The 23838-nt window shown below is 37.0% G+C and overlaps 1 protein-coding gene across 3 annotated transcripts in view; it reads right to left on the bottom strand.

The window, feature by feature from the left end:
- The window catches only part of chrm3a (cholinergic receptor, muscarinic 3a), an 85422-nt gene that overhangs the window by 7694 nt on the left and 53890 nt on the right, over positions 1–23838 (bottom strand). Inside the window, exon 1 of one of the 3 annotated variants that reach the window (XM_014980614.2) lies at positions 2681–3205. The exons of the other annotated variants lie outside the window; for them this stretch is intronic. The gene's annotated coding sequence lies outside the window, so the exon portion shown is untranslated. Of the gene's footprint in view, positions 1–2680; positions 3206–23838 lie in introns of those variants that run through there. 3 annotated transcript variants of the gene reach the window in all.

Below are 23838 nucleotides of genomic sequence, written 5' to 3'. Positions count from 1 at the left end.
GTTGAAACAACAACAACAACGACAACAGATCTGATTCTGCTGATGATTGTGAAAGTGATGAAGGGTTAGTGATCAACATGATTTTTTGCAAAATTTCAGGCATTTTCTACCATGAGGTTTGGACAGTCACTCTGCAAAGAAAAATATACCCACGAAAGTCTTATGTGGATTTTTTTTTAATGAACGATAACTTAAGAATGAAAAGAAATAGCTTCATTTGGTCTTGATTCTTATATACAGATTGAAATTCATTTGCATACAATTCAGTTTGCACCTTATTATAACACAATGTCAAATTTAGCTCATTTAGCCCCCTGGTTTATTGAAAAAATTAAGTACTAGAATGTCATGATCAGCTAGATTTCTCTGGATCTAAGCAATATTTATATGGAAAGTGACAAGCTGTTAAGGCTATTGTGATAATTTCATCTTCAATGGGAAATAATGAAGTTTTGCCAAAATTTCAGACCGTGAGGGAAACATGACTGTAAACCTTTAAGCGTGCAGGTTCTCTCTCTCGAAGAGCTGAATAACTTTTTTGAGCTTACTGTACATGACTGAGAAAATGTGCAACATCATTTTGTACGTTGCATTTCAGCACAGAATTAGACTACACAGTCAGTTTTAATTTTGTGCGCTGCACACATTTTGGAAATCCTAGAAGCAAGACCACTAAAGGCAAACAAGGAGGACTGGTTTGTAAATGATAACTATTTTCTGTTGCCAGATCCAAAAGCACACAGTTGCATAAATCACAAGTTCAAGTTGAACTTGTGATTTATGCAACAAAGTCTATGCGAGCCTTTAATACATGAGGCCCAGAGATTTAGGGAGAGTAAAAGCAGTGACACTGTCGATGCCAGTACTGATTAATTCCTTAATTGCCTATTAATGTTTTTTTAAAGTAAAGCCTCTGGCTGTCTTTCAGAATTCGATGCTGTGGTGTTGCTCATTAACAGACAGGCCCTTCACAGTTCACACTGGGCAAACGGTGAATGAAACATGATCAGGCAACAAGTGCCACACAGCTGCAGAGATATTGATTTTGTCTACACTGTATGAAAATAAAGGCTTGCTGGAAAGCACAAACTATAGTACTCTGAGTCTGCCATGTTATCTTACAGTAGATCAATTAAAGACATGATGTACAACTGCAGATGATAAATCGGACATTAGGATTTAGATTGCCCTAAAATTATACCCGTAGGAATGAAGCAGCTGCTGGGTGTATGCTAAATTCTGACTTCTATTCCTTTCCATAACACAGATAGTGAACAAATCAGGACAATGTAATCTGTACAATACATTTATTTCTCTAAACAAAATAAACACAGATAGCAAAAACTTGTACTGCAGCAGCAGACTCATAGATCAACTGATGCTGAACTTCACTGCAGTTTTTTCCCCCGCTGATGTAAGATTGTACACTTCAACAGCTTAGCTGTACTTTTTTGAGGGAGAAGGAAATGTGCAATAACTCAAATAAATTTCCTTAATCCCAGTTTAGATGTGTACTGTTATGTTGCTAGTTAGTAATTCAGTACTTGACTTTTCATTACCGTTTTATTTGCACAGCACGACACTGTATTCACTTGCACTTTATAGTTTTCTGTGAGGCGCTCCAACAAGTCAGTTTCTTATGAACAGTTGAACACATTAAAGAAAATGTAATTATGCAAACACTGTGCTACGCCCTGCTCTTTTAGTATATATTTATTATTACGAAGCTACAGAAAATGAGCACATTTTAATTAGCTTCTACAATTTTGACAATGTTTTCCCAATGCAGTTACCATTAAATGCTTAGAAACTGCTTGCCTTTTCCCCTAGCATTGTTGCCTTATTGAAAATAATTTTTGATTTAAAAGGCCATTTGTGACAAAACCACTGTGGTAAATTACACCTTGCTACATATAGTGAGAGATGCAGAGATGCCAGAGGTATGAGAATATTTGTACTGTGATTAATGAGTGCAAATTTATTATAATTATAGCTTCAGCATCTCTCTGAAGACCACAGTATGAAGTGGCTGCTGGAGAGACAAGACTGTTTGTGTTGTTTCCTTTTTCACTGAGTGACAACAAAAACATCTAGAAGACTTTTCCCTGCCAATTAATTGTATTTTGGTAGCTGAAATCTGCTGCTATCCTTCTGCTTTTTTTTCTACTAATTTTATTTTGAACATGATAGCAGTATAAACTGACATACATGAAAAAGAAATGCAAAAGACACATATTTTTTTGCACCACAATACTCTTAAGATGCTCAAAAAGGGGTAGAAAGAAGTAAGAAACTTATGAACTCCTACTCCATAAATGCATACCATGTTTTCAGATGGACCCTCATTATTAAATCAAATAAAAATAAAAATGAACATAGGTTAATTTTCCATCTGGGTTTACATATGTCTAAATATCCATACATCCTTACCCACTCATATGCGTTAGCCTCAATTTACACATTACTGCTATCTTTCAGCCATATTTCTATAAGCCGTATTTCTCAGACTATAAGGCGCACTCTCAATTATGGCGTCCATTTCTGTATTTAACCCATACATAAGGCGCACCGGATTATAAAACACATGCTAAAACATACGGTCAACAACAACAAAAAAGGTAACGGAAACAAAACAGTAAGTTTAGTTGAACTTTATTCGACTATGTAGCAATACACTCACGTTGTTTTTTATTCTTCTTCCACAAATCCATCAAAGTCCTCCTCTTCTGTATCTGAACTGAACAGCTGGGAAATTTCGCCATCAAACAAGCCAGGTTCCCTCTCATCATTGTCGGAGTCAGTTTCGTTGCCAGGTGGCTGTTCAGCAATGACGCTGGCTTTGCGAAATCTCGGACAACAGTTAAGGCAGATGCATTAGCCCAGGCATCCACAATCCATTCACACATGGTGGCGTAACTCGCCCGGTGCTGCCTCCCCGTCTCAGTAAACGTGTCTTTGCAGTCTGTCATCCATCGCTCCCACGCCGCTCGCAACTTCCTTTTGAACACCCTGTTTACACCAATGTCCAGCGGTTGAAGTTCTTTAGTTAATCCTCCCGGAATGACGGCAAACTCCGAATTAGTTTCACTTCCTTTTTCACAGTAGCAGTGAGATGGGCGCACATGGAGTCGCAGATGAACAGGCACGGTGAGGAGTGGAAAAACCTGTCTGGTTTTTACACGCATCACCGTGTCAAAACCTGTCTGGTTTTTACCGGAGGCGTATGCTGCAGAACTCTGACAACAATTTTCTGATTGGTTCATTGCTGCTGGCGTACGTACTTTACGTATTACACAATGTCCTCTGATTGGTTTATCGCTGCCAGCGTGCGTACTGTACACTTTACGTCTCTGTGTCAGGGACAGATTTTGGAATGCAGTGCACATATAAGGTGCACCGGATTATAAGGCGCAGTGCTAATTTTTGAGAAAATGTAAGGCTTTTAGGTGCGCCTTATAGTCTGGAAAATACGGTATTGTGAAATTTACATCCTTACATTTCCTTTTAATTGTATTAAATTTTGACTTTGTTTAAGTTCCTCATTTAACTTCTTCCATAATTTTACACAATGAATTGATGTAGAAAACTCTTTTTTGCTGTGTGTATACTAAGAATGATGTTTTATGATATATAGCACTAGTTAAATATTAATGTCAAATATGTAAACTAAATATTAATACTAAATATAAATTTGGTAGTCATTATAACTGGTAATTAGGGTGACACTGAAGTGAAAACCACATCCAGAAATTACTCAACATAACTACACATCTAAAAGAACCACAACATTAACTAAGCAAATTAAGAAAACACAACAATATTAAGATTACTTGTGCTTAGTTAATCTTGTATTTTCTAATTTGTAGTTGTGTTTAGTGTGGTTTGCACTGCAGGGTCACCATAAGTAATAGTTTAAGTCTTACAACTTAAAAGGAGCTGATGAAGCTCAGCTAAAGGCCAAGGTGACAATTAAAACTGATGTGTCTGAAAAAACAGTAGAAAATTGCAATGGATAAAACGAGCCTTACAGAAAATCCTCTTTTTCATTTGTGTAGATTTTTGGAAAAGGTCTAACAAATGTATAATTTAGTAATTAGAATGCAATCAGTAGCCCCCACCACTTTGAAACAAACCAGAAAGCAGCTAAATTGCATTTATATATATAAAAAAACTCTCCAAACGATTCAGTCTAGTATTACCTCAGCCACATAAACACATTATGAGAGTCTCTATAAACGTTGAAGCCATTAAAAGTGAGCTGATGTTGTGATTATTAGCAGAAACACTGCCAAAGCATATAAGGGCTATTAAGAGCCGCAAAAGATTCATAATTACATTAAATGTGTTTACCATAGAGATACAAGTATGAACCACATGCACATACACACAGACAATTTGCGAAAAGCAAAGCAATTAGATGTACAGATGTTGCCGCAGCTGGAATAAAACAGTAAAAGATGATTTACAAAAAACTAAATTGAAAGCAGAATATTAGAGATCCTTCACTGTTGTTAATAACACATTAATTTTCAGTAACGCTTTATTTGAAGACTGTAGTCTTATTCACCCCCCTTCAAATGAAGTGTTACCTAAGTTTCTTTTACAAAACACACCGAGCCTTATCACACCTTACGAGTACAGTGGTAGATCACTGAGTGAACGTTCACTTTCAAAAGTCTGAAGAAAGTCGTCAACTAAGCCCATCTTTAAACTTTAGCTTTTAGAGAAGTTAGACCTTCAAGCTTCTTACTAAACTCCATCATCGTCAGAAAGTGTTGATCTGACAATCTCCTTTTGATACAGAGAATATAAATACAGATGAACTTAATTAAGATCGGCTGCATCCATTCTCTTGTACGTAATCGAGTATATAAATGATTCACTGTGCTGTTTATTTTTTTTAAATAATAAGTAAATGTGCCGAGGAAGAACAGGGGAAAGACTTTCTTTATAGTTGGTCAGGAGGAGTTTAATCCATCACAAGCTGTTGATGGTGTTGCTGCCAGAGGATGGTAGAAAGGCTTGTGGAGCAGCCCAAGGCCATCTGTCAGGTGCTCGTGCTGACAAGAACAACCATTTAGTGCTTTTCTTGGCAACAGAATTGCCCGAGTACATGAGGGATGTGTCAAGTCAACTTTTAAAGTTCACAGCTTCTCAGTTTAGCCACTTTTAAGTGAGAAATTTTGATGGAAAGCCTCTGGAGCTCCTAATCTAAATAAAACCGTGTTGTGCCGTAAAAACAGTCTAGCTTTGGTTGTGAAAATTACAAATAATAGTCCGTTATGGAATTGTGCATGGGTTACTAAATGGGATCAATGGCTGGCATGGAGAAGCCTTGTTGTAATGACATGCTGAATGGACGAGCTGCAAAGGGTAGAAAGGACAGAGCCCACTTTGAAGGGATCAGATACGTTTATGATGCCAAGTCAATTTTTTTGTTGACATAACTGATGGTAACACTTAATTGTGCCTGGAAAATACATACTACCACTTCTTTAGCAACAGCAGAGCAGCGGATTTCGGAGAGTGTACTAGCTTTCAACGCAGCTGTGCTATCTGATTCAAGACCCTCTTATCTTTGCCCATTTCCTATCTGATTATTACAAATAAAGACCATTAATGCCACAAAACTCTTAAAGAGGTTATTAAGATATTAATGAGTGATATGTGTGAGTAGACACCAGAAGCAAATCAAATATCCTCTTCCACACATTGTTGCTCTAGCACAATAAGAGCAAGGAGCCAGAATCAACTCATATCTAGTCTTTATAAATCCAAACAGGGTTGGATTGCAGATTCTACTGTACATGTAGGGCGTGTGAGTAGTGAAGCAAAAATAGCATCGTTTTATGTAATAAGTGTGCTAAACTCTAAATGTGATCACTGTAAACTCTTCCTGCTGGTGATTCAGAAAAAAAAAAAAAAAAAAAATAGAAGTGCCTGCACAATACAAGAAGTTCCGCCATTCGCTTAATACCAGGAAGCAGCTCAGCATAATTATTCTGCCCTAACCTTGTTTATTTTCCTTTATGACTGTGGGCAGCCAGGAGATCTGCTTTTATTGAGGTGTCCTTTCTTTTTCTTTTTTTTTTTTGTGACGATCCAGAGTACTGAGCCACAGAGTCTTCATTCCTGCTTACGCTGGCACCACAAGCCATAAACAGACTGTAGCCTGACAGGAGCTTTGTCTGATAAAATAACAATGTGAGGAAGTAAAATAATAATCGGAGTGAGAGGTTATGCACAGTGCCAAGGAGGCCGTACTTGAACTCCAGCCAAAACCCGACAGTCGGATAGATCTCTGTTGAATTAAACCACAGCGGCAGAGAACATGAGCTACGAACTGCAGTATTAGATTTAGTGGCATGCTCCTGTTCAGTGTCCCATTATTTACATTTTAGGAACAGCCAATTTTGATTTACCAGTTTGAGACTGGGACTGTATTTTACGACTATTTTGAATTTTCACAGTAAAGAAAAAAAGAGTTTAAAATTGTCTTGAAAGAAAAAAACTAAACATAATCACTTATGTTAAAATGTTGATAGAATAGGTTTGTATATCTGTGATTTTGACAAGTTATAGAGATGAGAAAGTTTTCCAATATTTTGAAGAAGAAAAGCGGAGCAAATAATAATAATAAAAATAATAATAAGGGCAGGGTCTTATGTTTGACTCAGGTCTTAATTTTATGAAGATATTCCGACACAGTTGCAGTAAGATGTTATATCTGGGATTTTCCACGATGCAGGTGCATCTCAGTACATTAGTACTGCCTTTAAAATGTTCCTTTATTTTTTGCAATTCAAATACTGAAACAAATTCATAATATAAACCTGATGCAAAAAGTGAAATGTTTGTTGTTTTTTCTGTTAATTGCAATAGAATAACACAAGACAAATTAATACAGAAAATTCAGCATACTGAAACATCCAACTTTGCTTCACAATCTTGATATATTTATCTATCTATAAATATAGCTTTGCATGTTAATGCAAGAGAGAAAAAAATGTAGAATTGTGTGAGACTGTGTAGAGTCTCGCAAAAAAAGGGACGTAAACAACTTGGGTTTTTTGGGGTTACAGTCCTATAGCAGCTGTTTGGAAGGACCTATGATAATGCTACTTGCAGCAGCTGGTCACTAAAAGACTAGTTCTGCAACAATGTCATGAATAGGGTGGGAGACATGGTTACTTTTGTGAAAATGTCTTCTGTCTCCCACCTGTGACTGGGAGATCAATGGATCAATGCGGATCAGTGGGGGTATCATAGGACAGAGCTGGCTTTCCCGGTGAGCTGTTCCAACTGATTCTGGCTAAACTCTTACACAAAATGCACCAGTTGGTTATTATATATTTTGGTATCAAAATAACATATAATACATGTTTAAAAAAAAACAACAACAACAAAAAAAAACATTATGACTTCAACAAGTATAATTTCAGCAGCAGCAGAATTAATTCTAGGCTTTTAAATAAAAGCAACCATCTCATATTATTGGTTTGTTGATGATAACTCAAGGCTGTCATGCTATAAGAACCTGATAGGCTGTCACAGTTGCTATGGTGACGGTGGTCTCTCCTCACCGAAAATGCTTGCGGTGAGGAGTTTGGAGTCGCAGGATGGGTCGAGAGATGTTCAATTTTAGTAAATGAGCCCTGAATGTATAAAACAGACGTAATCACACAATCAATTTGTACTTTAGTCATGAAAGTAAAGTAAAGGAGATGTAGCTGTAAGTGCATTATTCTGAGGACAGCGACTAGCAAGCGACTCTTTGTCTATTTTTAGTACGTTTTCTCTCAACATATCTGAAAATGCCACACAATGTGGGAACTTTCCTTGTTTCCAAATGGAAACAACTTCCACAGTTTGGAAGTCGTTTCCAAACTTTTCTTGTTTCTCACATTTCCTGCAGCAAAAAAGATGCACTTCTACGTTTTGTTTGTTGCTAATAAGTAGCGCATCATTAATAATAAACAAGGACATGACTCAAAAGGCATTTTGTGTCAAAAAAAAAAGTGATTATAATTTAAAATAAAATTCACTTGAAAGGCAGAATCTAATGTATCAGCTTCATACTTTAAATATTTTAGGTTTTTGGCTCTAAAATATGTTATTTAGCCTTTAACTGCTTGACTGAACGCCTAGAAAATGTTGACATTGCGTGCATTCCTTTTGAGATTTCTTCAAATAAAATTGCATAGTTTTACACGTGCTTTAAGAAAAATTATTAGGGTTGTTTCTGCACTGAAAGTAATTTTAGACAGCGTACGGAAATCAATTGTTGTGTTACAGCTGTAATGTGAAGAAAAATAAACTGTCCACATGAAAACAGCAATAGGCTTTTTGTGCTGCAGGCTCACGGGATTTCACACACATCCTCACTTCTGCGGTGGGTCTCCGCACTTTCTGACAACCTCGGTAACAAGCTGCTGGAACTCTTTAGACATGGCACTCTAAGACACTTAGACATTACTGTGTTGTATATGTGCACATGAAAGCAAGAGACAGGAGGAAAAACAGAGAGGAAAAATAGAGACGGTGAGAGGAGGCTCAGGAACATGTCAAGGGGAAAGGCTGCGGCCACTTCGAGGCGACTCCAGAGAGGAACACTGAACGTTAACGTTTCCTTCACTCCCGCAGTAAATCTGTATCTGGATAAGGTCCAGTACATACCTTTCTGTGTGGTTTTAAAACAAAAGCAAAAAGGTGCTGTCATTGAAATTATCCCAGGTTTTATGGCGAGTGTTGCCTAGGAGCACAGAGCAGCAGAAGTACTTTGAGCAGTAAATTAGCCGCAGTGACAGCTAGTTCCTAACAATTCCCACAATCCAAACTATGAAATACCACACTCTGAAAAACAATGTTGTTTTGTGCAAATCTAAATCCAGCCCCGACCCTCTGTGTTCGTCTCCGTGCCTGAGCTGGAATAGAGTCCTGCACAGATGCTATACACATGTAACTGGCGCGATAGGTTATTGCGACCAATCCTTAAAAGGAAGCGCAGCCATCTGCCTATTGAACAGCCGCTCAAAAGAGAAGCAGAAAGAGAAAAAGCACACACTCTCTTCTATGTAAACATGCTTGAGCAGAAGAAAAGGGGTTTCGAAATGAAAAAAAAAAAAAGTGAAGAGGACAAAGGATTCAGGGCTTGGAATGTGCAAGAAGATGGAAGTGGTCACACCTCCTGCTTGGTGAGTTTAACTTGCTGGGTTATTATTTGTTTAAATGAACAAGAAAAAGGTGGAATAAAACAGATGTCTGATTTTAGGACAAAAGGATGTCAGGTGATGGAGACCATGTCTGCCAACAGTACACATCTCACACGCATGCTTACATAAGGCTGACGTGAACAAAAATAAAAAAAAATAAAAATAAAATAACACCCCTCAGTAATGTTGACTCAAATACTGTCTCTCTTTAACACACATCGTCCACTGCCAAAGCTCAAACACTTGAAGGAGCCGTGAGTCAACAGGGCGATAACATCGGAGTCTTGAAAACGGTCCAAGTTTCTGCGTCGCCGCAAAGAAAGGTGCCGCTGACAGGACCGGCAATAATGCAGTCCAAACACTTGTTCTGGCGGATATAGACAGGCCTGCGCAGACGGCTAACAAAGCACTAAACGTATTACAAACATGGACGCTCGGCAGGGATGTGGAAACACACACACACACACACACACACGCACACGCACACGCACACACACACACACAGTCTTGCGTATGCGTCTGCCCTTCTGCCTCATTCACTCAAACAATGCTGACCCAGCCTCTTCAGCTCTTTCGATGCCGGTACACACACACACACGCACAGCCTAAAACAAACTTGGCAATGAGAGTATCCTATTTCATCCAATAATATCAAACCAGGTGACGTGACTCTACCTCGCATTGGAGCTGAAAATAGCTTTTAAATTTGATTCCTTAAATTCTCTGGGGAAGTCATGGTGGTCTCATCTGTCTGTCTCAATACCACAAGCCTGCTCTCTATTTAGCAGCTGCATAGTAACCCAAACACAGTGACAGGATCCTAACAAAGCAAGTCGGAATAAAGGCAGCGCTGCCTGCCATATTTAGATTTTGAATACGACAAAATAGTTAGAATTATTTACCATTTTACATTACTTTTAGCAGCTCCGGTCCTCCAGGGCCGCTGTCCTGTTGGTTTTAGATGAATCTTTGTTCCAACGCAGCTGATTCAAATCGTCCAACTACGTCGACAGCATTTCAAACTACTGGAGAGACCTGCTAATGAGCTAATATTTAATTCAGGTGTGATGAACCAGGAAAACAACTAAAACATGCCGGATACTGGGGCTTTGACGAGTGATTCTAAACACCTCTGACATATAGTAAGAGAAAATATGTTTGTTAAATTTGAAGTTTACTTTACACCTATTTTTGCCAGGTGTATGAATAATTTTGGGATAAACTGCATGCATATGAAGGAAAAACCTGCTGCTTTAGGCAAATTGTTCATGTTCTCACATCAACATCGCCTCAACGCTTTTACATCTTGTCACATTACAACCACAAACCTTAATGTATTTTTATTGTGGTTGTGTAATAGATCAACATAATGCGAAGGACAACAGTAAGGTGAGAAGAAAAGTAAATTGGTTTCCAACAAGTTTTACGAAATCAGGATTACTGTTGCAAAAAGTGGTTCTACAAAAATGCACCACGTTTTTCAGATTTATTTATTAAAAAAAACTATTGACAGCTATGTATTCTTTAGCTTTTATTTCACACACATTGACCTATTACATTGGGTTCATTGAAATGTGACAAAATCTGGAGAAGTTCAAAGAGTATGAATAATTTTGTAAGGCACGGTAGCGAAAATATTAAGTAAATGTTTAAAATTCCAGAGTCTTAACTCTTGCATTTGTACAAAAATACAAAAACTATGGATTCGATCTGGTAAAAAGTTTTGTTTTCTCTGTCCCTTTACTCCTAATCTTAAACTAATTAGGTTGTGGACCTTTAGGCAAAATCGCACTCACTGAAATCCCAAATAAAATTGTGTTTTTTGATTACGGGGAAGAATAGCATTTCTTCTCCAGGGGTAAGGCTTTTTTAAACATTCATTCAGAGCTGGTACAAGCTGCAAGACAAGATTAAGACTTAGAAAGTTATACAAGATTTGTACATTATGAAATTCCTTGCAAGTTTAACTTCAAAATGTGACTCAAATAATAATTGTCTTCAGACAATAGGAGTAGATCAGTCTGTTTTAATTAGAGCAGGATGTTTGCACTGGTCCAGATGCCTGAAGGCATTGGTTTACCAGCATGCAAAGTAACACAAAAGAAGGAGTGACATAAAAAAGAAGTAGTTGCACTTAAGTTGTAAAAATAAGTAAAGTCTGAAATAATAAATGGAATAAAAATGCATCAGTGCAAATGCACTTTGAAGGAAAACATCTTATATCAGGGAAAGTATTCAAAAAACGTTAATATCTGATTTTACGTGCCCTTGAATATCTTAAATTTTTTAGGTATCTCCGTGTGTACGGATGTAAACGTCCCTTTCTCAAGGTTTTATCGTGTTTGGAAACACACAGATATGCTACCAGGAGATTAAGCGACCGGGACACTGCGGCATGCAAGCGTGATTTCTAATGTTCTCTGTGAGCAAAGATTGTCTTGGATAAGACGGTTTAAAAAGTAGACATCACTACACTATAGGAGTAGGAATGAGTCCGTTAAATATAGATCAAGGTTTGAATTATGTTTTTATAAAACTTCTGAAATTATCTGTCATACTTTTACTAAGGTTTAAATTCATTTTACTGTCAGAAAAATTGGTAATTGGTTGAAATTTTCTCTGGTACCAGTCCCACTTCCCCACCTGCTGCGGGACACTAAAGAGAAAAAGACTGATATACTTTTGGTTATTCAACCAAAACAAATTTGGCTGCAACTACCCCGACTAATTAACCTGCCATTATTTGCCTTTTTCTACACTCGTGTCAGTCTATGAAGGTACAGATATCAAAACTATATAGTGTTCTCTGCAAGAAGCACATAAATACTACTTCTCGATTTTATGGAAGTTGATTATGTATATTTGCTTCTTTTTAGATAATGAATTTCAATAAGTAAATCTTATGGATCACAGCATCAAACTGTTCAAATCTATATAGTATTTACTTACACCTTGACAAAAATACGGTGATGCTATAAAGCAATGGGTGATATCTTTATTCAGTGTAACATAAATTGGGAATTTAACACCAAGTGATGCCAATCGATGTACCAGGAAACTGGATTTTTTAAATATCCACGTGTGCAGAAAATACACTGACCAAAATTGTAAAGATCAATTTTCAAACGTACTGTAAACACATCTGAAATAGACATTATTTACTAATGTTGATGCAAATACAAAGTTAGTAGTCAATCTTACGCAGCAAATGTTTTATGTGCACAAACATAACACTAAATGTGACTTAACCACTTCAGACATACAATATGAAAACTCATCAGCCCTCATAATGTGAACAGTTCCACTGAAAGCCCGAGTAATAAAACATTCTCAATGGGAGCTTGTGTTAGAGTGCTACAACAAACTTTATGGCCTACAATTAAAATTTTATATTAGCTACTTGATGGCTAATGGACCATGAATGCTAATGGCTGCAGATTAGTGATGGATAAGACACACTGGCCTTTTGCCACAGAGATTGACTGAGCGAAACAAGATGAATGAACCGTATCATAGATGGGGAAGCTGTTCTGAAACGAAGACAATGATACAAAATCAACAGCCTATTAACATTTAACTCTATTTTTAGTTTTATTTTTTGCCATCCTTACCTGAAATTTTTTTTTTAAAAATCTGAAATTAGGTCAACGAGGCAAACTCCTGTGCTACATCACACAAACAGACTAATATGGTGTGCAATAAAACCAACAGCATCTACGTAAGACGGCATCTTGTGAATGATGATCAGTGGGATGTAATGGTTCCCATCCGGCACACTGACAGAAACATTACCAGGATGGAGAGTGATGAGAACCTCATAAGCCTCTAATACTGCATGGATCCATGCTGTGGGGAAACACGCTCTCTTTGGCTCCCGTTGCTCTTGCAACACCGCTGACATCAAAGAAAGCCCCCGATGAAAGGCACGTTGCAGATCACAACACAATATTATGTGAGTGCTTTTGCGACATATATATATGAAAGAGAAACACAACTCAAGTATTTTTGAAACAAAACGCTGCATTGCTCTAGATTTACTTGTCTATGTTTCACTTACATTTTTTCTTTGACATTCTTCTCCCTGCAGGACTCGGAGTCTACGTCTTTGAAAATTATTAGTTCCCCGTGAAATTTTTTGTGGAGTATACCAACTCTAGTCAGATCGGATGGACGGCGCCAAAGAACAAATTTCTGTTTTGTAACAGATTTTCTGTTTGGACATTGCAGTTCTGTTTGTATGTTCAGTGACATTTATTTACCCAACTTCTCAGTCATTTGCTGCCTCTAAAACAATGTTTTCTTCCAAGTATGCCTTGGACTGATCAGCAGGCGTTGCCCGTAAGATGGCTATATAATCTTTTATTTATACAGGACAAATCTCTTGAGACTCATTGTCTTATTTACAAGTGACACCTGTCACAGGGATGTTTGGGTTTGTCTACTGGATCTGTTATCTGGAGCTGTGGCTCTTAAAGATCCTCCAGGATAACCATGGGCTTCTTGTTTGCGTTTTTGATTATTGCCCTCCTCACCCAGTTTCTCAGTTAGGACAGACAGCCATGCCCTGGTAATTTTCCAGTTTCTTTTTCAAATACTGTACTAAAGAGTGAAAATGTTGAAGTTTTGGATTTTTTTTTTTACCTACCCTGTTCAAACACCTCTGCAACCTACTGCATGACTTGTCTGCTTGTTGTGATGCTGCTTGTTCTCTAATGTTGTCCAACAGACTTTTGCTCCATTTTTACTGAAAATTTAATTCATTTTGTGAATTAAATGGCTCCTTCAGACAATTGATTGTTCTGGACTTTATTTAAAGGACTCAGAGTAAAGATTGCTGAAAACGGATGCAAATCACATTTCTTTTTGTAATTTTTTTAGACAATGCATCATTTTATTTCCACTTTAGAATTAACATTCTAATAAAATACAGAATGAATTTTGTGGTTGTTGCATGACCTGTGAAAAGTATCAGCATGAATAATTTTAGAAGTTGTTGCAGTTGATCTTTAGTAATAGAAAAAAAAAATGATTTCCAACACCAGAAAATGAAAGTGAAAAACAAAATAAGCGAAGCAGCACTTAACTCTGTTGAGGGCAGCAGGAACTGTAATCATTTGAATTTATGAAATTGCAATGGGTTTACTTCTAAGATGTAAAGCTCTTGTTTCCTGTTCACATCCTACTACATACTGCTAGAAATAATATCCATTGCGTTCCTATCACTTGTAGCAGAAGAAATTAGTTTTTCTGGGGGTTTGATACTTTGAACTACCTCTTTTTTTTAATAAACTGGAACATTTTTTTCCCTTCAGGCAGTAGAGAGGCTCCCTCTTCAGATGTCAGAATCAAGGAAGGAGGTTCCGAGTCTCTTAGACTTATTTAAACAGAGGCAAGAGTGAGCATATTACTCATTGCTGAGGTTAGTGGCTGAAGACAGACCACATAACCGCTCAAGTGTCACAGTAATTTTTTAAGTCGATATGACAGAAAGATTCCAACAATCGGCTTAAAAAAAAAAAAAAAAAAAAAAAAAAAACTAAACATATTCAACATCAAACATACCAGTCAGGAAAGCTTCTGACTTTATATCTTTCTATGTGCAGATTTTCTAGCCCTATGGGCTAACGGCTTTATTTCATGCATTTCAATGACTCAATTTACAGCATGAGAAATGGATGTGCTTGAGACTAAAGCAAGTAGCAGTTAGGCAGTGGAAAGTGAAGCATAAGCAATGAATGGCAGCAACAAAATCCCAGAGTGTCCCGGATTCCTCTAATAAATGTCGTGGATTATATTACCTGTCGTCCTCTAAAGTCAAAACACAAGTTGTTGCAAGACATCGAGCTAAGACAAAGACTGAGCACGGACTGCAACTCTATTTATAGTAGCACTGTTGTAAAGTTAGCTTATTAAATGTTGATATACCTCACGTTTCTCATGACAGATGGTATGACAGTAACTTTTAAGGAAAAACTTACCAGTGTCAATCCTCCTTAAGCGAAAGATGGGTTTCTATAATGTTGTCGTAAACCTTTATTCTCCTGAACTGAAACTGAACCCTTAATTTTCCTAATGATAAAAAAATCTATTTGATTTTCATTGAGAAAATTAGATAAAAAAAAACATTTTCTCAGCAGTTTCACTCTTCAACTTCTGTAAAAAAATAACTCCCATGCAAGTAAGCTCAGAAAAATGTTAAGGAATAACGTTTTAAATGTACTTCAGATCTTTGAGGTTTATGTGTTACTTCTGATACACACTCGGCCTGAACAGTGTTTAAGTAACGAGATAAAGAACGTAGACTTCATAATGCTCCTGGAAGGGGTACATGACGTTTCCTCTCTCGTCTCCTTTTTTTCATATTAAGTGGTTGACTGATTGTCTAAGAATGAAATTCAATGTTGATTAGTCCCCTAAAGAAGTCTGCTTATTATTATCCAAATTAATCACAAAGCATCCAGCCACTTTCACTTTCAAGCAAAAGCCATGTCTGGTGAGTAAAGCATCTGCAACCGTGGCTTGATTGAATAATGTATTTATTTGCTGTAATATTTTAGTTATAATGATGGAAATTGTCCAGCAGTGACGCACATCTGCAGCATAAATATTTTGTGAAAGCTGCTGCACATTTTATGACATGTCTATAAAAATCTGTGGTTTATGTGGGGATCAAACTGTATGCTTCAGTGTCCTATGCGTAGTAAAGTTTTATAAAGCTCTTGAAAGAAAAAGCAGATGTGGAGTAGTGTGACAGGGCCATCTGTGCACTTTAAAAAATTAAAAGTAGTACATCTGCGTTTTTCAGCATTTCTGCTTCCTCGTAACCCCTGGTCGATGGTGGCAGATGGGGGCTGAAACTCAAGCTGGTTTCTTCCTGTTAGAAGCAAATCTTTCCTTTCCAATGTCGCCACTTGCATAAGGACAAATTGCTGCAAAGCCAACAACCTGATTCAAGTGGCTGGCTAACGTAGACCACATTTTTACTAATTGGTGCAAAATGATAAACTAAGCTTCACTCTACCATATTTGGATCAAATGCAATGTAAATTAAACTCGTTTGAATTTGGACAGAACTGAATTTCATGTGCCTTCATGAGAATGGGATCTATTTGACACATGCATTGTAATTAATTGCTCTTTGAATGATTTATATTGAATTAATCAAAAGCCTTTATAAATTTACCTTTATAAATCTACAGTCGGTTAAGACCTGAACAAAGGTTTTGTTTGAGTGATCATTAGTCTTTCAGGGGTTATTATGATTTTTGAGCAAATTAATTAGGTCAAAAATTACAAGCTGTATTAGTCAGCATCATGAAAATATCAACCGTTCAAACTTCCGACTTTAGTTGTTTTGTTTTTTTACACACCTCTGTCTTTTGATGCTACTGCTGCGTTGTTTCTAAAAGATCTACAGCTACTTTATTATCAGCTTGAGCAGACAGCTTCCTTCTTTGAATTCCATAATGTGATTCATGAATCATCTGACAACCAGCTGCCAGGTGCACATGACTTGGTACATATCCTGCCTGAACAAACACAATGCTTCATTAGCTTGTTTTATCTATTCTTCTTTCAAGTCCCAAAATGGCAAGAAAAAAAAGAGTAAAACATTTAGCAACTCAAAGTCATATTAAGGAAGCGATATCTTCTCATGTGCTAAATCCCAGAAAAAACATTAATATGTGAAATACCTTCATCTGATTCACACAAAGCCTGAGGGTGAGGTGCCTGCCATTTTTGGTGAATAAATCCTCAGAACAAGGAAGGAATTGCTGTTTTTTTTTTTTTTTCTTTTTACACCATCTGTGCAAAAAAAAAGTGAAACTGGACACCTTTCATGAAACTTGATACTCCTCTTTAAAAAAAACAAAAAACAAAACTGGATGACATGGTCTGCTTCACTTCACTAGTGAGTGCACAAATCTCTAAGATCAATCAAGAGATTAGGTGCTGACTAACAGTGCCTGTCACTACTGAGGTTTTTAGGGCACATAAAAAGTTTGAACCAGGAAGCCTGGGAATAATCCACATCCGGGACCTGTCATGTTAATGGATTCATTGCCGCCTCCGAAGTTGTTTGTCTTTCAGCCACGATGCTGCTCATGCCGTGAGGGCAGGCTCTTCTGTAAACACAGCTCAAATTTATGGATCATATTTCAAAATCTCATGGATTACCACAATACAAATGACGCCCATTCTTCAGCGAGAAAACGCAGCTCGCCGGTCTGGAAAATAGAAGCAAGCATCCCTTTATTTCATCAGCTCTGGGCTATTGCACTCTGTTTTTTTTTTTTCTCCTGCTAGGAATCTGTAAGTCCAGAGGCAGGGCAAGAAAAAAAAATATAAAAAAGACTAGTTTCCCTGCAGCAGCTTCACCTTAAATTTGGAACTCAATATAAGATCTAAGAGTTTTATAGAGCTAAATGAGGCCTGAGCTCCAGTTACATCATTGACTCTGTGACCTCCCACTCACTTACTTGTATAGTAATTATTTAAACTAAAAGAGACCAAAAAAAGTTCCCTGCAAAATAATTTCATGCAAACAGAAGTCCTGGGGACACATATTGAGTCTTAATCTTTAAACCAGTCAAAACTCAGCTGAGGGTTTGTCCAGTGGTCTCCATGCGCGTCCGCACTGGAAGCTAAATTAATACTTTCCTGGTAGGACTATGTTCCCAGGGAGAGGTCAGAGAGAGGATGTTATGTAGATTACTTGTACTGCGGGGAAAATAAATATTTTATATACTGGTTATTGTAATTGTTTACAAGGAACTTAAAGGTTTGGGATCTTTTTGGTGGGGATGAACATACTAATCATCCAGAAACAGGAGTCAGTTTTTCTCTGTTGGCTCTGACCTGCAATGACAGTCAAACACTGAAAAATATGATCCCCCCCCATCTTCATTAAAGTTCATAGACCGTATGGAATGTTAAATACAACCAGTTATATAGCTTACTTTTATATTGGCATAATTATTGCCGATCAACTTGTGCAAAACAGTATTATTTTTTAAATGCCATCTATGAATATGTGAAGAATCTGAAATGTTGCTAAAATGTTTACAGGCATTATCTGTGGCTAAAGTACTAAATTTGTACTTGTAAAATTTGTGCATCATGTACTTATTTTAGCCAATTCTATTTTATTATTTCATTTTATTTATCTTATGTTTTAAAATTTAAAAATTTTGAGTGCATGATTGAGTGCATTTTAAAGTATGCAAAATATCTGATCTTATAAACTAACAAAATGTCAAACAATACATTAGAAATCCCCATAAACTAAATGCATAGTGCATTTAGTTAACACACTTTGCTTAAGTGAAATTAGACTAAACCTACTTGTCCAAATCTCATATCTCACATGTCCAAGATTATAATAAAAGAAAACAAACAAATATTTTTTTCTTTCTTTCTTGCGTCATCCTCAAATTATCGTCTCAGGATCTTCAATAATTATCTGCCTACCATCGTCACAAAACCTCAACCATTATCAGCTTAAACAGAAACAGGCTCATTACACATTAATGCTTCTAGATAATATCCAGTACTATGATGTGCTACTCAACAGAGGTGAATCAATAAAAGGAATCAGATTAAAGATTTGAACATTTATGGCATGTCTGCCACTTTTCATTTCACAAATCAAGCTCTGTCAGTTTAGAGATGTTTCTAAATAAGCCCGAGTGTCAGTGCTGCAAGTTGGAAAATTGGCAGAGCCTTTGAATTTTTTTAAATGTCAGAACCATTAACTTAATCTAGTTGTGGACGTTAACGCTGACGAATGAGCTCTGTTGACTGTGTGGAATAAAAAGGGGAACGATGACAGGCTGCCTCGGTGGACAACAAAAGAAACGTAGGCTGGTGTGAAATGACAGTAATGTTGTTATTTGCACTTTCTCACTTCTCTTCTTAACACGGACATACATATTGTTATTATTAGAGTTAGCAAGGGTGCTTTGTTAAACCCATTTGTGTTAAGATTTGACAATTATCTAAATTCTGTAATTTTAAAAAGGCACAAAAAAAGGCAATCTGACATTTTGTGGATTTTGTGATGTCTGGACTCTAAAAAAAGTGAGTAAATAAGAATCACAAGGGGAGTAATGGAAATCTGCTGTGCTTTAAAAAGCATAAACAAACATTTAAATAAACCCTCCGGTAGGAAACCACTTACTCTATGGGTATTGATTCTTTTTTTCTCTTGGTGTCATGGAAATATAAGTCACTAAAGACACAGTTGTGACAATGTAGAGACTTGTTTTAAATGGAACCACCCAGGAAGCAATTCCATTAGGAGACACGTAAGCAAAAAGGGGAAAGAAATCTGCTAATTCAGTAAAAGTTTTCAGTTTTTTTATCTGCATGTTAAGTCAATACAAAGTGGGAACTGGAGAAAACCTGGAAAACACACAATGCCACCTGTTTAAATAGGTTTAACAGGCAAAAAATAGAAAACCAGGATGGGGGCAAACTCTTTTTCACGGCACTGTTTTTATATTTGGCACTAAACGTCTATAAAAAGTCTATTACATCAAACCAACAACTGCGCCAGGCAATGGACACTGCACATTCAAGCTGATTAGAAAGTTAGCATATTAATAAAAATGAACTTCGGGTCACTGCGTGCTGCAATAAGATCACATCATGTTGTGATTAGAGACCAAGTGAACCCATGCAACCTCTGTGGCTTCTAGGCAGCCATCTATTATGTCAGCCAGTCACGCTTAAAGCCTTCATGAGCTCATTGGGATATGAAACCAGTGAAGCTCACTCAGAGCTACAGCATTTAATTTACGTGAGCCAGCTTGCTGCCGGTTAGATCATAATGTGCATTGTGTAACAACAATATTGTTTCCCAGGGAACAGAACAAGAATGGGCTTTTTCCATCTGGTTTGAAGTTGTGTTACTTCTTCCCCTCTCCTGCTGTTGTTACTCTTTTCCTTGACTTTATGGGAGAAATGCAAAGTATCGCAGCACAATAAACAATAGCTCAAAGTTTCAAAGTGGCTTGAAAACCTATTATTATCATTATGAATTATTATTTTGATTAATATCTTGAGAGAAATTAATCATTCGTAATTTGTCAGACGTTTGTTCCTATTTGGTAACAGTGATGATGATCATGATTCTTTAATTAACTTAACAGTTAGATGATATTCTTGTTTAACAGTCTTGTATTACATTTTATTAACCTTACGGAAGTATGTCAGTACAGACTAAACTCTGCTTTCCTCTTATTTCCATGCAAATAAGATCAATGTTACAATGTCAAAGTAAAAATAGACCAGGGAAATGATTAACATTTGCTGTAAAGCTCAATTCAGCTGTTAATCAGCTTTTGTGTTTTATCTCTTGGTGCCGTTTCCTGTTTTTTTTTTTCTTTTTTCTTTTGTATTAGACTCTCAACTTACAACCAGCATGATCCACCGGCACAAAGCGAAAATACCTGATAATTTGATCAGTGATACATACGCATAGTTAAGCCCAACTTTATTCATACCCCCTGGTTTAAAATAATTTTAAAGCTTGTTTCTGAAAGGGAGAAGGACAAGTCTATGTTTAGTGATAGTCTATGAGATTGAAAGGTCTCCTTGCCTGTAGCCCTTCACTCACAGACAGCATCTGCATTGTGCAGCAAAACAGAGGTGTGCTAAATAATCTGTGACTTCTGGTGATTGGGGAATGAGCGATCGGTTAAAATTGTTGAGCTTAAAGTCAAGAGAAAGGTTTTTGTGAAACTTAGCAAAAGGACAGGAATGCATTATCCTTCTAACCTTCTCTTTTTGAAGATAATTTGAAGCTCTTTTTGTTTCTTTTACATGAGCTGCCCAAATGTTTGCTTGTGACAAATGGAAGTTTACACTTTTGGTTAATTGATCAACAAAACACAGTTTAATGATGAGCCTGCAAAAAAAAAAAAACACCTTCCACCAGCTCAGTGAGCTGAATATGTATGAACACTATCCCATAAAAAATAATTTCACAAGGCCCTACTCTTGTTACTTTTGGTTAATGGAGTATTGTTTTCTAGCGAGTCAAAGTCAATAGAAGTCTGAGTTAAAGAGCCTTTATGAGGGATTTAATTAACAAACGTTGAGCTCTGACCTTGCGTCAGTGTCTGTTATGACACTAATGTGTCGATAAATGACACTGGATGCCACGGGAAGCTGAAAACGTATTTTCTGTATAATCCACCTCAATGTGTCTGACCAGCAGAGATAACATCACACGAAGGGAAATTAATTAACTTTCACTGATAAACCCAGAGCTTTGCGACTGGAAACCACACTTCCCACGTTTGCTGTGTGCTCAGTCACACGACTCATTGTCTTGTTTATCTCACCAGTCTGTACATGTTGGTAGGTTTTTAGTGAAAGGTTTTACCACAAATGGAGTTCGCCCTCCTTTTCTCCCCGTCGTAAACTACTGAGTCGGTATGCTCTGTTGGAAACCAGATAATTGCAGCTCAAAATCTGACCCTATGTGCTCCGTTCACTCTTGTCACATGCTGAAAGAAAGATACTTTGCACACTTTCTGCCCATCTTGTTTGAAGAAGGAAAAAAAAGCTAAAAGGCAATTTTCTCAGCTGTTTTATGCATTTCTAATAAAAAGAAAGAATAATGTTGGAGATATGTACATTATTGATTTCATCAAGACAATGAAAATATCGTGATGGATTTCTTGCACAAATTGAAGTAATTTGTTTTTGTCTAATTCCCTACAGTATGTCATAACTGCACTATGTGCTTTTATGACGCTTTCCATTAGCAATCAGGCATTAAGCCAAAGCATTTTACGGCGTCTGCAGTAACTCTGACTGATGGCGCACTTTGTGCTAAAGTAACATTTTCACTTAAAAAGACAGCATAAATGTGCCAGTGTGTTTCTCTCCCCTGCGCATTTGTCATGCTTTATACAGACACAAACATTTGTAGAAATCCATTTGGGATCAAAAATACTAAACCCAAAAGTACAACAAACTGCCAACTTAAAACTATTTGAATGAGTCACATTTCTGACATTGGTTTGCAACAAGTATCCCTTTTACTCAAGATTTTTAAAAGCAGGAATATTGACTTTCTGCATGCAAACTTTTTTTTTTCTTTTTGTTTTGATACGAATGTCTTAATTTAAACAACATAACTTTAAAAAACATACAGCTTTCATGAGGCTAATCTTAAAACGATGATTTCCAAAGTACTACAATCCAGCTTCAGACACCAGTGGCCACAGCATTTTTGTTAAATCTCAGAGATGTCCACCCCCAAGAAAGGCCTATTCAGAGAATAACTATTTGTAACAACAATCCTGTTCAAACAAGTCTTGCTTTTTAAACTATGTTTCACATGAATAAAAATGTATTTTTGATACACCAAGACAACATAAAAAAATTATCCAATGGCTTTGACCAGAAATCTTATTCAACTACGTCTCACAATAATTCTGCCAATTTGTTATGTAAAACACAGAAATAAAAGTCAAAGTATTAAAAACCAACACCAAAATCATTCACTAACTAATGCAGATTATTCACATGAAGTAGCTGAAGTAAGTTTCCAGAATGTAATAAGAACAACAAATGGAATGACAGCATAATGATAGCAAACTTTCAAAACAATCATAATTACAAAGTCGGACAGTTTTGACTGAGTGCTATTATTAAACACAAACGCCGTCACTGTGTTGATTTGTTGAAAATGCTTCGCAGTTATCGGCATAATAAAAATAGGATGATTCTTGAAACTACGTTAGGATTATTAAACAAGATGTAGAAACTGAAAGAGTCTGTCTTGGTGTCCATCAGGGGAAGCAATCCTCTTCAAGTAACAGCAGGGAGATCAATAAGCAGGCAGGATCCCAACAGTGCAGAGTTACACACATCCAAACGTGACAGGAAACTTTTCCTGTTCGTCCGCGGTCACTCAAAGGAAGCGTCTGCCAGGCAGCGAACATCACGACTCACTGAGCACATAAGAGGAGTTTCCCCCACAAAAAAAACGAGCAACTCTCCTGCAGCGAGCTTCCAGAACGTGATCAGAAAAAAAAGGAGATATAATATAATGACACCTGCGAGATGATGCAACTTCAATGCAATCCATAAAAGATCTCTTCAAATTATACTGATGGGGTGAAAAAAAGGAACATGCAATCAAGAAATTACCCAAGAGAGAGACAAGTGAAAGTACAATAGTCTTATTTTCGGTAGAGCAGCAAAATCCGTTGCTGGTTTCCATTTCTCTCCCCAGAATTTCCAAGTTAGGCTGTTTTACTTCTTACCAAACAACAACATCCATAGGGCAATTTCCAGTTGGATAATAAATCACCGACACCCCAGAGACATTCAAACATGCATTCATGATGGATAGCCGGGCTGTTAAAATGTGAAAAGGCAGAGTAAGAATGGAGAGCATTCAGAGTCGCAGTGCCAGGAGGCCTTTCGCCAAAATGAAAGTATGAGCCATCATGAAAAATAAACTTTAGGGTAATAGGTAATGAAAAACTTTGTTGCTCCAGGTAAAAACAATGATGGACTGAAGAGATCACAAAAAAACACACTGGCTTTACAAAATGTAGACAGATAAGAAAAAAAAAGGGACAGAGTACACAGGTTGCAACTG

The sequence above is a fragment of the Poecilia mexicana genome, unplaced genomic scaffold (assembly GCF_051168715.1).
Source record: "Poecilia mexicana isolate PSO_F unplaced genomic scaffold, ASM5116871v1 scaffold_15, whole genome shotgun sequence".
In the NCBI taxonomy this organism is placed as follows: Eukaryota; Metazoa; Chordata; class Actinopteri; order Cyprinodontiformes; family Poeciliidae; genus Poecilia; species Poecilia mexicana.
The sequence above is the reverse complement of the archived record's forward strand: the minus strand, read 5'-3'. Positions and strand labels throughout refer to the sequence as shown.